The sequence below is a fragment of the Lepidochelys kempii genome, chromosome 1 (assembly GCF_965140265.1).
Source record: "Lepidochelys kempii isolate rLepKem1 chromosome 1, rLepKem1.hap2, whole genome shotgun sequence".
In the NCBI taxonomy this organism is placed as follows: Eukaryota; Metazoa; Chordata; order Testudines; family Cheloniidae; genus Lepidochelys; species Lepidochelys kempii.
The window spans coordinates 298,195,941-298,208,272 of NC_133256.1; the positions used below are offsets into that span (position 1 = coordinate 298,195,941).

At 38.8% G+C, this 12,332-nt stretch overlaps 1 protein-coding gene across 21 annotated transcripts in view; it reads right to left on the reverse strand.

Annotated features, from left to right (window-relative positions):
- The window catches only part of NRCAM (neuronal cell adhesion molecule), a 298,298-nt gene that overhangs the window by 179,392 nt on the left and 106,574 nt on the right, over positions 1-12,332 (reverse strand). The window contains exon 1 of one of the 21 annotated variants that reach the window (XM_073328050.1): positions 2,564-2,660. The exons of the other annotated variants lie outside the window; for them this stretch is intronic. The gene's annotated coding sequence lies outside the window, so the exon portion shown is untranslated. Of the gene's footprint in view, positions 1-2,563; positions 2,661-12,332 lie in introns of those variants that run through there. 21 annotated transcript variants of the gene reach the window in all.

Sequence of the window (12,332 nt, forward strand, 5' to 3'; positions counted from 1 at the left end):
GCAGATTTCCTTTGAGGATGAGGACTGGTATGTCAGGTATAGAGGGTTAGCTTTATAAAAAGTGTTCACACACAGGTGTTTTTGTGTTCTTATTTTTGTCTTCTACCATCTCCCTGTGTGAGTTCATTCAAGAGCATAATGATTATCTGGTTTCAGACAGATGATTGTTGTTGGGGCATTTAGCACACTGGATGAGGTACACCACATTTTGTGATAGGCGAGTGTAAGACCCATGGATCTTGAAAGGTGTATTGTGGAGGGTGTTGACCACTGTAGCAGTGGAGATGTGTCTGCAGGTTTTGCATCTGTAGTTTGAGCAAGATCTGGTGCTGCTGTGAGTTGGTGTGGTCCTACTCTGAGGGGAGTTTGCTTCTGCTGTTGAGCTTGAAGAGGGTGGGGGTTGTCTGCAGGCCAGAAGTGGGGATTCAGGAAATATTTCTTTCAGGATGGGGTCCCCATCAAATATGGGCTATAGTTGTTTCATGATACCCCATATGGGTGTGCGGTTTTATTTCTGAATTGAAGCTGGTTCTCTGGGGGTAGTTGGATGGCCCATGCCGTGATGCGATCTACTTCTCTGGTGGAGTGTCCTTGTTTGGTGAAGGTGGTTTTAAGTATGTTAAGGTATATATCTTGGACTTTCAAGGCACTCAGATACCACAGAGTATGCTCCCCATTCAATTAAATGGAGCAACAATGGAGTGTGATAGCAGAGTTTAAAAATTCTGTATGACGTTGATGATGATGATGACTTTTTAAATATAAATGTTTTCAAAGTTTCAGTGGTCTATCTGAACATAATGCATTAACATAATAACCAAATCAATGCTTTCGGTTCTCGGTACATAACAGACTTTAAAGCTAGGCATACTATGGTCAAGCAGAGGAGCCAGACGGTAAACTGTTACAAATGAAAGTCTCTTATAAGGGGTAGCTTTTACTTAAGTGAAATATATATGATGAGCCGACCAAAAGACTTTTTAAATATAAATGTTTTCAAAGTTTCAGTGGTCTATCTGCACATAATGCATTAACATAATAACCAAATCAATGCTTTCAGTTCTCGGTACATAACAGACTTTAAAGCTAGGCATACTATGGTCAAGCAGAGGAGCCAGATGGTAAACTGTTACAAATGAAAGTCTCTTATAACGGGTAGCTTTTACTTAAGTGAAATATATATGATGAGCCGACCAAAAGACTTCCTAAACACTTTGTGCAATTCAAAAATAGGTTGCCAACCATTTATAGTGGTGTTTTATTATATAAATTAGGTTGTAATGAAACTGACAGAACACAGTACCCCAGTTAAACTCAATGACATTTCATAGTTATTTTAGTATCAGCTGATGGCAATTTGATCTTTAATGCTAAGATATAGCACAATATATCTATTTCAATTCCTTTTCAATTCCCCCTCAAACACACACAAAAGCTCAAACTTGTTTTAAAGTTCCAAAATACAAAGAAAGAAAAAAAAATCAAAGATTTCAGCTGATTTAAGTGATTGTGAAAAAGGCATAGATAAAATCAGTGGGGAAAAGATCTTAAAATATGACATTCAGCTTTGCATATCTGGATCTGAATGTATAGTAAATGTGAGCCAGACTAAAATTGTTAATTTAGTTTTTAAAAGATATTTTGATCTGCTTTGGAGTGTGCGAGTGATCATACTTCTCTGGGATATACTAGTACAGATGTTTATACAACAGGATTGCTTAGATACAGCATCCTAGACTGCATTGTAGTCTCTGAGATTCCAAAAAACAAAATTCATTTTTCTGACAGAATTTTTCCCCCAAGTATTTTCTAAAGAGGGTTATATGCAAAAATCTAACAGTCACTATAGGGATTTTTATCACAGAACTGTCACATGTCAATGTTTAGAGAGGAGTGAACATGCTCTTCTCTGTTTAATGAAACAGGAGCAGAAGAATCAGTGAGTGATCACACTTTTTCTTCTTGTGAACACACAGTAGTCTGTTACTTAGATCCTCGTCAAATATTCGTTCTGGAAGAATAATAACCAGGGAACGCCCCAAAACTCATTTAAAACTAATATGATAAATTTGTAACTGAAAAAAATGTCAATTTTTCATGAAAGAAAACTTTCAGCAATGTGAATCCTTGAAGAAAATTAAACAAGTTTATGATAGTTCAGAAACAGTTCTATCTCACATGATATAAGCTTTAAAATAATGGATCTCTTTTCCCAGAAATCAGCATTAAAATCAACCTAAGACTTTCCAGCACACCGTATTTAATTACATCTGGGCTTCACTGTGCTACCAGTTCAAGCCATTCTACACAATTTAACAAAGTTAGAGCGGTGTTGATTTCAAATTTTAGAACATTTAACCAAGCTAATCAAATATATAAAATTAATTGCACAAAAGAGATTTTCAACCTCATCCTCAGAGCTATAAACTCAACTTCCTCACATTTCTCATATTCTGATAAACCAAACTAGCTGATACAGTACTCAGATGCACAAATCTATCTTAATAAGCTGAACATCAAAGAGGAACAAAAGAGTGTACAAAAGGTAGCTGTAGAATATTACCTTACAGATGTAATTATTTGCCTCTTTCCATTTTCTTATTAAAAAATGGTAACTTGGTAAAACTCTCCCCCTCACGTTGTAATCCTGTGGACAAAACTGTGTGCTGCTGAACCCTGCTGTTGCTGGACTGTGTGCAGAAACATGTATAAAAAGAGGACAGTTTTAAACAGCCAATCACATTGTGTTTGGACCTCCCAGGCTTCACTGTGTGATCAGCACAGGCTTTGTGTCAATACAATAGGGGTTAAACATTTCCCTGTATTTATCTAAAAGCAAGCAAAAATCTGTTTAATTGCTTGAACCTTTAGTAAAATGATGTGCATTGCTTGGGGGTGGGTGGAGGTAAGGTTAAACAGTAACTGACATTCTATCTAAAAAAATAGAATCTCTTTAGCTCCTCCTGCTTTTACACAGTACATAAATACTAAAACCAATTAAGTCAACAAGCATTTCCATCCAGATCTTCCCCCTCCAGTATTTTCCCCTAAGCAACTGATAGTGATTTGCTTCTCTTAACTCAGAGACCTGCTTTCACTTTGCCCTTGCATTCGGCTATATGAATTGCCAAATGGAGTAGCTCTCAATTTTCTGTTCACCGTGCCTGAGATATGGATCCTTGCAAAGCCTTCTATTGATGATGACAAATGGCATTCCAGTGCCAGAAAGCAAATTTATCCATACTGAAAAATAAACCAAGAAAGTTCAAAAAAGCTGACTGCACCATACATTGTGTTGGCAGCCACGGTTTGTCACTTCTCATGAATCCCTGAATCACCTTTGCTTTTCAAGCAATTACCTTGAGGAAACATAGGTACAGAACAGCGATTCTTTTTCAAGCTTTATAATTCCTTAGAAACATGTTTAAATACCATTCATCTATTTTCTGAAACAGCACACAATGCAAGCTGCAGAGAATTTCAGTTAAAAAAATCATGACTTTTGCTATTATTTTACAAGTAAAAATGTAAAAATCCTGTCAACATTAGTTATAGTGTTTGTTCACAACAATAACTATTTACAAATTCCCCTGAAACCCATTTAGCTCTGAAGACCCATTCAGAAGAATGCTTTTCTTCACAAAAGCACAACTAACATGTAATATAATCTACTTCAAAGCATATTGTCAGTGTGGCTCAACAATGACCACAGTTATATGACCTCTTAAACTTAACAGAGTATCTTAACTGGGCCCCTTCTGCACATATGGTGCACCAGTACTAAAGCTATGACTTATTTAGCTGAAAAATATAAAACATTTTAAAAAAGGAAATTAAAAGTTAACAGCCAAGTCTTGTCTGTCTTTTATCCAAATATTTATCTTTAAATCAATATAATGATGCTTATGCAAAAATCCTATCATTCAAAGTTATTCCTTTTTAATTACACATATGTGGCTGTGCAAGAGTTTTTAATGGTACCATCTGACATGAAACTGTAAATAATTAGCTATTTATTACACTACAAATGTGGTATGACATTATTCACATTTAGTATCATTTAATACATGCAAAACTCAATTCTCAAAATTACTATTTTCATAGCTTTATTCATTCCTTTTAAAGTGAAATCCCAAATGAAAGAAGTAATCTCCTCTCTGAGTTTAACCATTTGATCCCCTCTACATTTGATAGTATCCAGAGGTATAAGAATCAGCCATATGATGTTAAGAAATAAATGGTATTTTAACTAAAGATGCAAGGACTTTTAAAAACTGTATTTTAAACAATGATTGTTCTCTGTATTTTAGAGCAGAATGGAAAAGGGACAGGTCTGATTTTGTAGCTTGATTGACCAAGCCTAATCAGAATTATTTCTGCACACTGCTTCACTACAGCAGTAGACCCATTAAGCACTAAATGCTTCTGGAAGCCCATTCCCTTTCAACCTCCCACTGTGACACGTTACTTTTCAAACAGTAGCTACACAGTGGGCTACTCAAAACATTCAAAAAATGGAGGCGCTATATTTAACAGACATTTGAAAACCCACAGTAAAATCTGTCACTTGATTGCCAGGATGGCAGCTATCATAATAAAACAGATTCTTTGTGACGGAGAGTTACAAAAGAGTCCTTTGAACTAATTCTCTTACCTTGCAATACATTTTTATTAGGAAAAGGTTTTTAATCACGACATCTATTACTTCTTCAACAAAAGCAACTCTATGTATGTCTCTGAAAATGTTCACTGAGATATGCTTATTTTTAAGTCATCAGATCATCATCTGTGGCCTACTATTTTACAAATCTTTGCAGCCTGGGAAGTTTTTACTGACAGATACGGCCATTAGAAATGCCCAGCTTCATTGCATACATTCCAATAATGCTACTTAGCAATTATTTCATATAATGAATTATTTAGAATAATTCTAATATAGCTGATCAACAGAACTTGCACACATTGTACAATTTTTCATTTTTATTAAAATATTTTTATTCATTTTCTTTGCTTTAAATAGTGTATGTATGTGTATATATATGTATGCCCATACCTACACTAAAATGTTAACAGTCATGCTTCCTACTACTATGAATAACATTCGAACAAAAAGATTTTTGTAATGCCCAATGACTCCAGAGTTTGAAAATTTCTAGTTCTGTCACACTGTGGATCTATGATTCTGTAAAACTGAGAATCTTGCAGATCTGTTGTATAAGCCTGGGTTTTATAGATATGGGAAATATGATTTGAGGTGCAATCTCAAACAAAATAGGGGTGTTTCCAGCTGTATGGGATTTAGATAAGATGTATTTAATACAACTGTCTGCTACACACTCTGGGAGAAAAGTTTTTGTTTTTTGCCAGTGGGTGGGGGAAAGAAAGAGCAAATGAGAAGTTAGCACAGAAGACCAGGACTGGGAAACAGTAGAATTGGAGAAAGGAGGTGGGTGAAAGGAGAGAAGGATCTCTTGAGGGGTCAAGGAGGGAGACTATGACTGTGAGCTAGAGCCAACAGGGAAAGTAGATAGAAAGGAGGGGCCGACAATTAAAGATGGGGTTTAGGGGAGGAGAGAAAGAACAGAAAATGAGCCAGGATGGAGGGAACTGAGACTGGCTGTGCAATAAGAATGAGACTGGGACCGACTGTGAAGCCCGGGACTGGAAGTTGGGGCTAGTTTGGAGAGGATGAGGCAGAAAGAGTAAATCTGCAGAACGGGGACAATGAGCAGAAGAGTTTATTCCCAGTAGAGCACATACCCCTCCAGAGCTTGAAATGGAGCCAAAAATTCCTATTTCACCATTCCTCTGCTGTCTGCGAATAGCTCCACATAGGTCCACAGGGAAGATGACAATCTTCTACTGCTATTTGTTACTCCATTAGTTGAAGTGACAGAGGTCTATGTAGTGGAGCTAAAGATCCCAACCCTGTTGATTCCTGGGTGTCTATGTGATTGCTGGGTTTTTTTTTTCAATTAGCTTTATTAAAAACTTAGTAAATTGTGTATGTGCATACACACAAGTCCACACAACTATGTTGAAAGAACATTATTAAGATTGCAAAGTCAAGCACTCAAAAGTTAGGAAATGCCAGAATTAAGGCTGTCCATGCAACCTTAATGCAGAGTTCTTATGTGATGCAGAGCAAGTCACTAGGAAATCAAACTTTTTACAAATGGTCACCAATTGTGTGTTCCTCATTTTCTTGGTGTCTGACATAAGACCTTAGATTTAATTTGCAGACATGCTGAGCACTCACAGCTGCGACTGAAGTCAATGGAAGCTGTGATTTGAACATATAAAGTGCTACATAATGCTATGTACTCTGAATCATCAGGTCCTAACTGTCCCAAATTGAGCACCCAGAATAAGTGGACATTCTTGACCTTAATCTCGCTCTTTTTCATTTCCCCATCTGTAAAATGGGGATAATAATATCCCATCTCACAAGAGCGTTGTGAAAATAAATTGTTTGTGAAGCACTTGGATACTACAGTTATGAGTACCACAGAAAAACCAATGAGTAAAGCAGTAATTCTGTCATCAGAGCATGGTTTGAATCATGTGCTGTAAGTAAGGTATGGGGCCACACATTAACTGAGTGCTATCCATTCTGTGTACTGAAAGAGGAGTCCTGTGGAAAAAAATAGTATATGGATATGTAATTAAAGATTGTATCATAATGCATATGAATAGGAGGGTTGAATTAAGATTGCATGGGCAACTTTAATACTGGCATTTCCTAATTAATTAGTGCTTGGCTTTACAACCTTAATGACATTATTTTAACATAGTGTGTATGTGTTACAATATTACATGATATGGACATGTGTTTCACTTACAAAATTCCCCTCTAGGTCCTTGGGATAATTTTAAATCACTAAATGTTTAAGACTACTGAGATGCTGAAAATTCTCTACACTACGGGCTGCATTCTATCATCTTTAGTCTCATTATTCTCAGTGTGGCAATTTGTAGAGTAAGGAAGGATGGCAGAGTCTGCCTTTATGTGAACATGGATGATTGCTTTCAATAAGTAATGGTGTCCAAAATGCAACAATATATTTAAAAAGAAAAAAAGCATGTATGCAAAAGGCAATTAAGGTTCCTATGATACTACTTTAAATTGTAGGCATCTTAGATATTAAAATACCACTTTGAATCAATGAATGTTGCAATTTTTAACATTTGGTTAAAATAACCTAAGAGTATATTAAACTATAAGATTATTATTAAAGACAGATTAGGAAATAGCATGAAATCATGTATGAATACTTGGGCTTGATAATGCATGATACATTTAAGGATGAGTGAAAAAAGGATTGAGTATGATCAAAATTATTTAGGTAGCACATTTTGCCTAACATTTAAACAATTAAAATATATGCTTCAACTTATTTGCATGCCTTATGTTAGAATTTGTTTTAGCTGAGCTGTCACAGACAGTTGCACCCTCTATCCTCCTTTGTCTTAGAGGGTTTCTGGCCATGAAAGCAGTATAATGAGCAATGCAGGATGGGAAGGAGAGGAGCTGTACACTTGCTGTGAGTGTAGAGCTCAGCTCTGCAGTAGCCTCCAGAACATCAGAACACAGGGATTTAGGTGGTGCAAGGGTAGGTTTGGGTGTATTTCTGCTACTCAGATCCAACTCTGCCTCTTAGAGTAAGGACCATATTAGGGTTATTACCGCAGTAATAGCTTTGGAACAGCTCCAGAGTCATTCCAAAGTCATTTCCTTTTTCTTGTATATATTTGGCTCCCGAGTGCCCAGCCGAGTTACTTGGATTGGACACTGGATTTGGATTGTAAGGCTTGAAAAATAAATATTAACTTACTTCAAATGCAATTATACCATGTTGCTCACATGACATTAAAAATGTAAAAAATCTGGATTCACTGGAAAATGTAACTTGGGGAAAAGGGTATGTTGCGTCTTCTGTATTACCTCCTCTCAGCATTAATAATAAATTAGAAAGATACTATATGTTGAATATAAAATATTGTGACAAATGAAAAATACATTAATAGGAAATATGCAGATTCTGGATATTGGCTATTTTAAAAATCTTTTTAAAAATATTTAGGTTTAAAAAATGAAAAGATGTTTTTCTGCGTTGTAAATAAATTGCAATGTAGGACAATTCACAGGGAATGATCGGGTAGTAGAGATGTCCTGAGGTTATGAAAACAAAGATATGCAAAATAGGATGCCATAGATGATAACATAATTACTTTAATATAAGTGAAGCACAAGAACAGTTATGAAGCATGGAGTTGCTTTTGTTGAATTAATAATAGCTGTCACAATTGAAACCCTATGGACCTATTTTTGACTAAAACCACTGTCTTCAGTTTGTAGATATAAATTTTCTCCTAGCTTTTTATTCTATAAATAGTTTTGCATGTTAAAAGTGTAAATGTCAGGTATCAGTCTGATATTATTTTAGTTTTTACCCAATGTCAAATGTCAATAATAAATAAAGTTAATCATATAATTTCAAAGTGACAAGATATAAAGAAAAATGTTATTTTTATCCCATTTTTCCCCAACAGCTCTAACAACATGCAAGTCAATCAGCATATTGACTAGTATATAACAACAGTTTCAGAGCAATGAGCACATGAACAGTTAGAATATATTGTTTGCTTCTACAGTGCATTTTATGGTGTCTGAATTAGGATGGGGATTCTCCTTTTTTCCAAACACACTAACACTATGGAATTTATACCTGAATAACTAAATTCTCTCTCTCCACACTCACTGCTGTATGTATGCAGTGATTATGATGCCTGGGTGCTACTCTCTTCTGTGTATTTTCCTCTTAACATCCATTGAGATGGCCAAGACAAGCTGGCTGCTTGCCAGTAGCAGAAAATTATTTTTAGAATGCTCTAGGAGTGCAGACTTACTAGTTTGATTTCACTCATTCTTTCAGAGGCAGAGACTTTGTTCCCACATCTAAGGTGCTTAAGCTGTTTATCACACAGAGGAGTCTCTAGGGATAGTTACATATTCTCAGATTGACTCCAGGGTGCTGAAGTGAGTAGTACTCTCTTCAAATGCCTCTGTATCTATCACTTTTTATCAGCTGAAGAAGATAGCTTAGTGCTACTATAAATTGATAGAACTATGTTTTCTCTTTTGCTTTCATATTACTTTTTGAAGTGCATGGTACATGCTAAGTCTCTCAGGATCAGCTTCCACTACACTGTTTATTTCCTCCAATGTTATTCTTTCTTCCTCTTTTCACAAAGGGGCAAATCCTTTTCTCTTCCTCCTTGTGTGTGGTGGGTCCTGACTGTAGTACCAAGCACAGTTTCACTGCACAATATGTGGAGGTACAGCATACATGGAGCCAAAAGTGTGCCCTGTGTGTGGTGCAATAGTTGTTCTGCTCCTGTGAAACCCATCATCTATTCCTCTTTGAATGTGGAGGTTCACCAGCAGCAGAGCTGCTCTACAGCCATCAGAGAGAAGGGGAGACATTATCTCCCACAACCTCTGCAGAATTTATCCAGTGCATAGCCCAACTGGTACTGCTGGCGGAATTCTGTGCCACTACACGCATGCAGAATTCATGTCCCCACATGCTTCCCCACAGAAAAATGACTTCTGACTGGAAAGCAAATGGAAGCCGCAGGAGTGGTCATGCACTCCTCCCCAGCAGTGCGGGAGCATTGGTTTGAGTGCCTGGAGCAGCCAGCAGAGACGTAAATCGGGGTGAGGAGCAAGGCTGGGTGGGGGGGCATGCGTGCAAGTGAGGTAGAACGACTCACACCACAGACACAGACCCCCCTCCACCAAGCCACACCCTCCCACATCCAGATGTCCCGCACCCAGACCACCCCATGCAGAGCCCCCCCCCCACACACCTGGACCACCCTATTCAGGCCCCTGCACCCCCACCCCACTGAGCTCCAACCCGCTGCACCTGAACCCCCACTCCATCCCACCAAGCCCCACTCCCCCAGCACCCAGACCCACTCCATGCTGAGCCCCATTCCTCCCACACTCAGACCCCTGTACTGAGCCCCAACCACCTGGATTTGGGGATAGGTCTAGGCGTGCATGCGAGATTCTGTCCTTCTTGGTCACTACTGTGGTGCCCTTGGTGCAGAGGGACAGGGCCCTACGGTCTTTCTGTTTCATTGCTGGAGCCTGGGTTCTAGGACCCTGCAGGGTGGGAAGGTCCCAGAGCTCTGGCTCTAGTCCAAACCCAGAAGTTTGCACAGCAATGAAACAGCCCCTCAGTCTAAGCTCTGCCCAAGTCGACTGGCACGGGCCAGCCACTAGTTTTTCTTTGCTTTGTAGACATACCCTTAAAGTCTTCTGTGCTTGACATCCTTGGAAATATTAGTATTGCAATCTGCTCTGTGGAGCCATATAGATGTGCTAATATACTTAATAAGGAAACTATTTGTCAAAAACATTTCCTAAATCTATTTTTGTTGTCTGTATTGTTACAGACATTCTCACTGACAGGTATTTTCAAATAAATTACCAAAATAATTGAAAATGGTGCGATTATATTGTGTTGTTTTGCCAAATAAAATATGCAGAATTTTAAAATACTGTGCGCAGAATTCCCTTAGGAGTAAGTTGGATTGGCCTCATGTGCATTAGAAGGAACCATTTGAGAAGGAAGCCATTTGTGTCAGCAGAGAAAAAGGAGGCAGTTGCTATCTCAAATTGGACCCCTGGTTCAGAAATAATCCAGATGTATTTTTCCACCTGGGAGAGTGGGTTGAAGAGAGCGGAGTTCTTATTTATGATGTGTAGGACTCTTTTGAGACTGCTGAGTTGTCTAAGGAGTTTTGTGTTTATTTTTCTGATGGGAAGGGATGTGATAAACTGTGCACCAGGAGCCTACTTTAGGTGCTGGGTAAACTAGAAGGCAGGAATGATACATTTTTTGCAGGGGTATTATTTAGGAAAGTTGCCAAAATTATTTATTTTATGACAATTCTTCTTGGTAATAAAAGCAAATTATTAAACAACATATAGTAGGGATACACTTGTAGAGTAACATTTACATTCACAATAAAATTAATAATCAGGAAAATATTCACACTTCCATATATTAGCACCTTAAAGGTAATATTCCTCAAGAAATCCCTTCCTACCACAGACCGGGGAGGGGAGGGCGAAGGGGGCGCGGCTGCCCAACAGCTTGCATACCTTTTGCGCTGCTTCACGTCTTTTGGTTGCCTCCTCTTTCAGGGATTTTCTAGAAGGAACAGTGCTGCTCCCTTTAGATTTTTAGGGGATAGCGACCACACCAACTGTACATATACAGTACAAGTCATGTAGGATGGACAAGGAAGAGCCTGTTCACCAAAATCTGCCCATTCCTATGCTTTATAGCTAGGGTCCCAACAAATTCACGGCCACGAAAAACAAGTCACGGACTGTGAAATCTGGCACTCAGCCAGGGGCTCCTACCTTGTGCAGGGCTCCAGCTGCCAGTCCCAGCTGGGAATGGGGAGGGATTAGACTTCCTCTTCCCCTCCAGGGGCCACTCTTAGAGTAAGTCTCCCCTAGCCGCAGAAAACTCGGTGGCTCCAGCTGTCCCCCCTCCCGCCCCCTGGCAGGCAGGAGACTGCTGGGAAAACCAGACATATGGTAACCCATCCCCCCAGACCCTGCAACCCTCACTTCTGCCCTGCCACTGGCCAAGGTGCTGGCTTTAGAGCTGGGCGCCCTTCCTCTCTGGCTGTCCAACTTTGAAAGCAGTGTCCCTTCCAGCAGCAGGGCAGAAGTAAGGGTGGCAAGCCCATGACCCCCCTACAATAGCCTTGCAACACTTACCCCTACTCTGAGTGCCTTTTGGGTCAGGATCCCCAAGGTAACTACACTTTGACATTTCAGATGTAAGCATCTGAAAATGTAAAATGACTAATTAAAAAAACCCCTGGTCATAAAATTGAGCAAAAGGGACCATGAATTTAGTAGAGCCTTATTTATAGCCAAGGAAAAACTCCTGCCTCACTGTTGCTGAAAGCTATACTGGCTGTGGGTCTGAGACCTAGTGCTGAGCCCGTGAGTCATGAGCCTCAATTTTCTGCTCTGCAAAATCGAAATAGTAATATTTACCATAAGCAACAATGAAAATATTCAGGATTAAATGTATATTTAAGTGGGTAAATATCCTATCTCCATTCTACAGATAGGGAAAAGTGTCTAAGTAGTAATTTTCTTGCCTGAGGGCTCTGCAGTCTTGTAGATTAAACCTAAAACAGTAAGGTGCGAGACACGGGTTCTAATAGTGACATGTCACAGGAACTTTAGCAAATTACTTTTCTGAGCCTCATCTGTAAAACAAAATAATGTA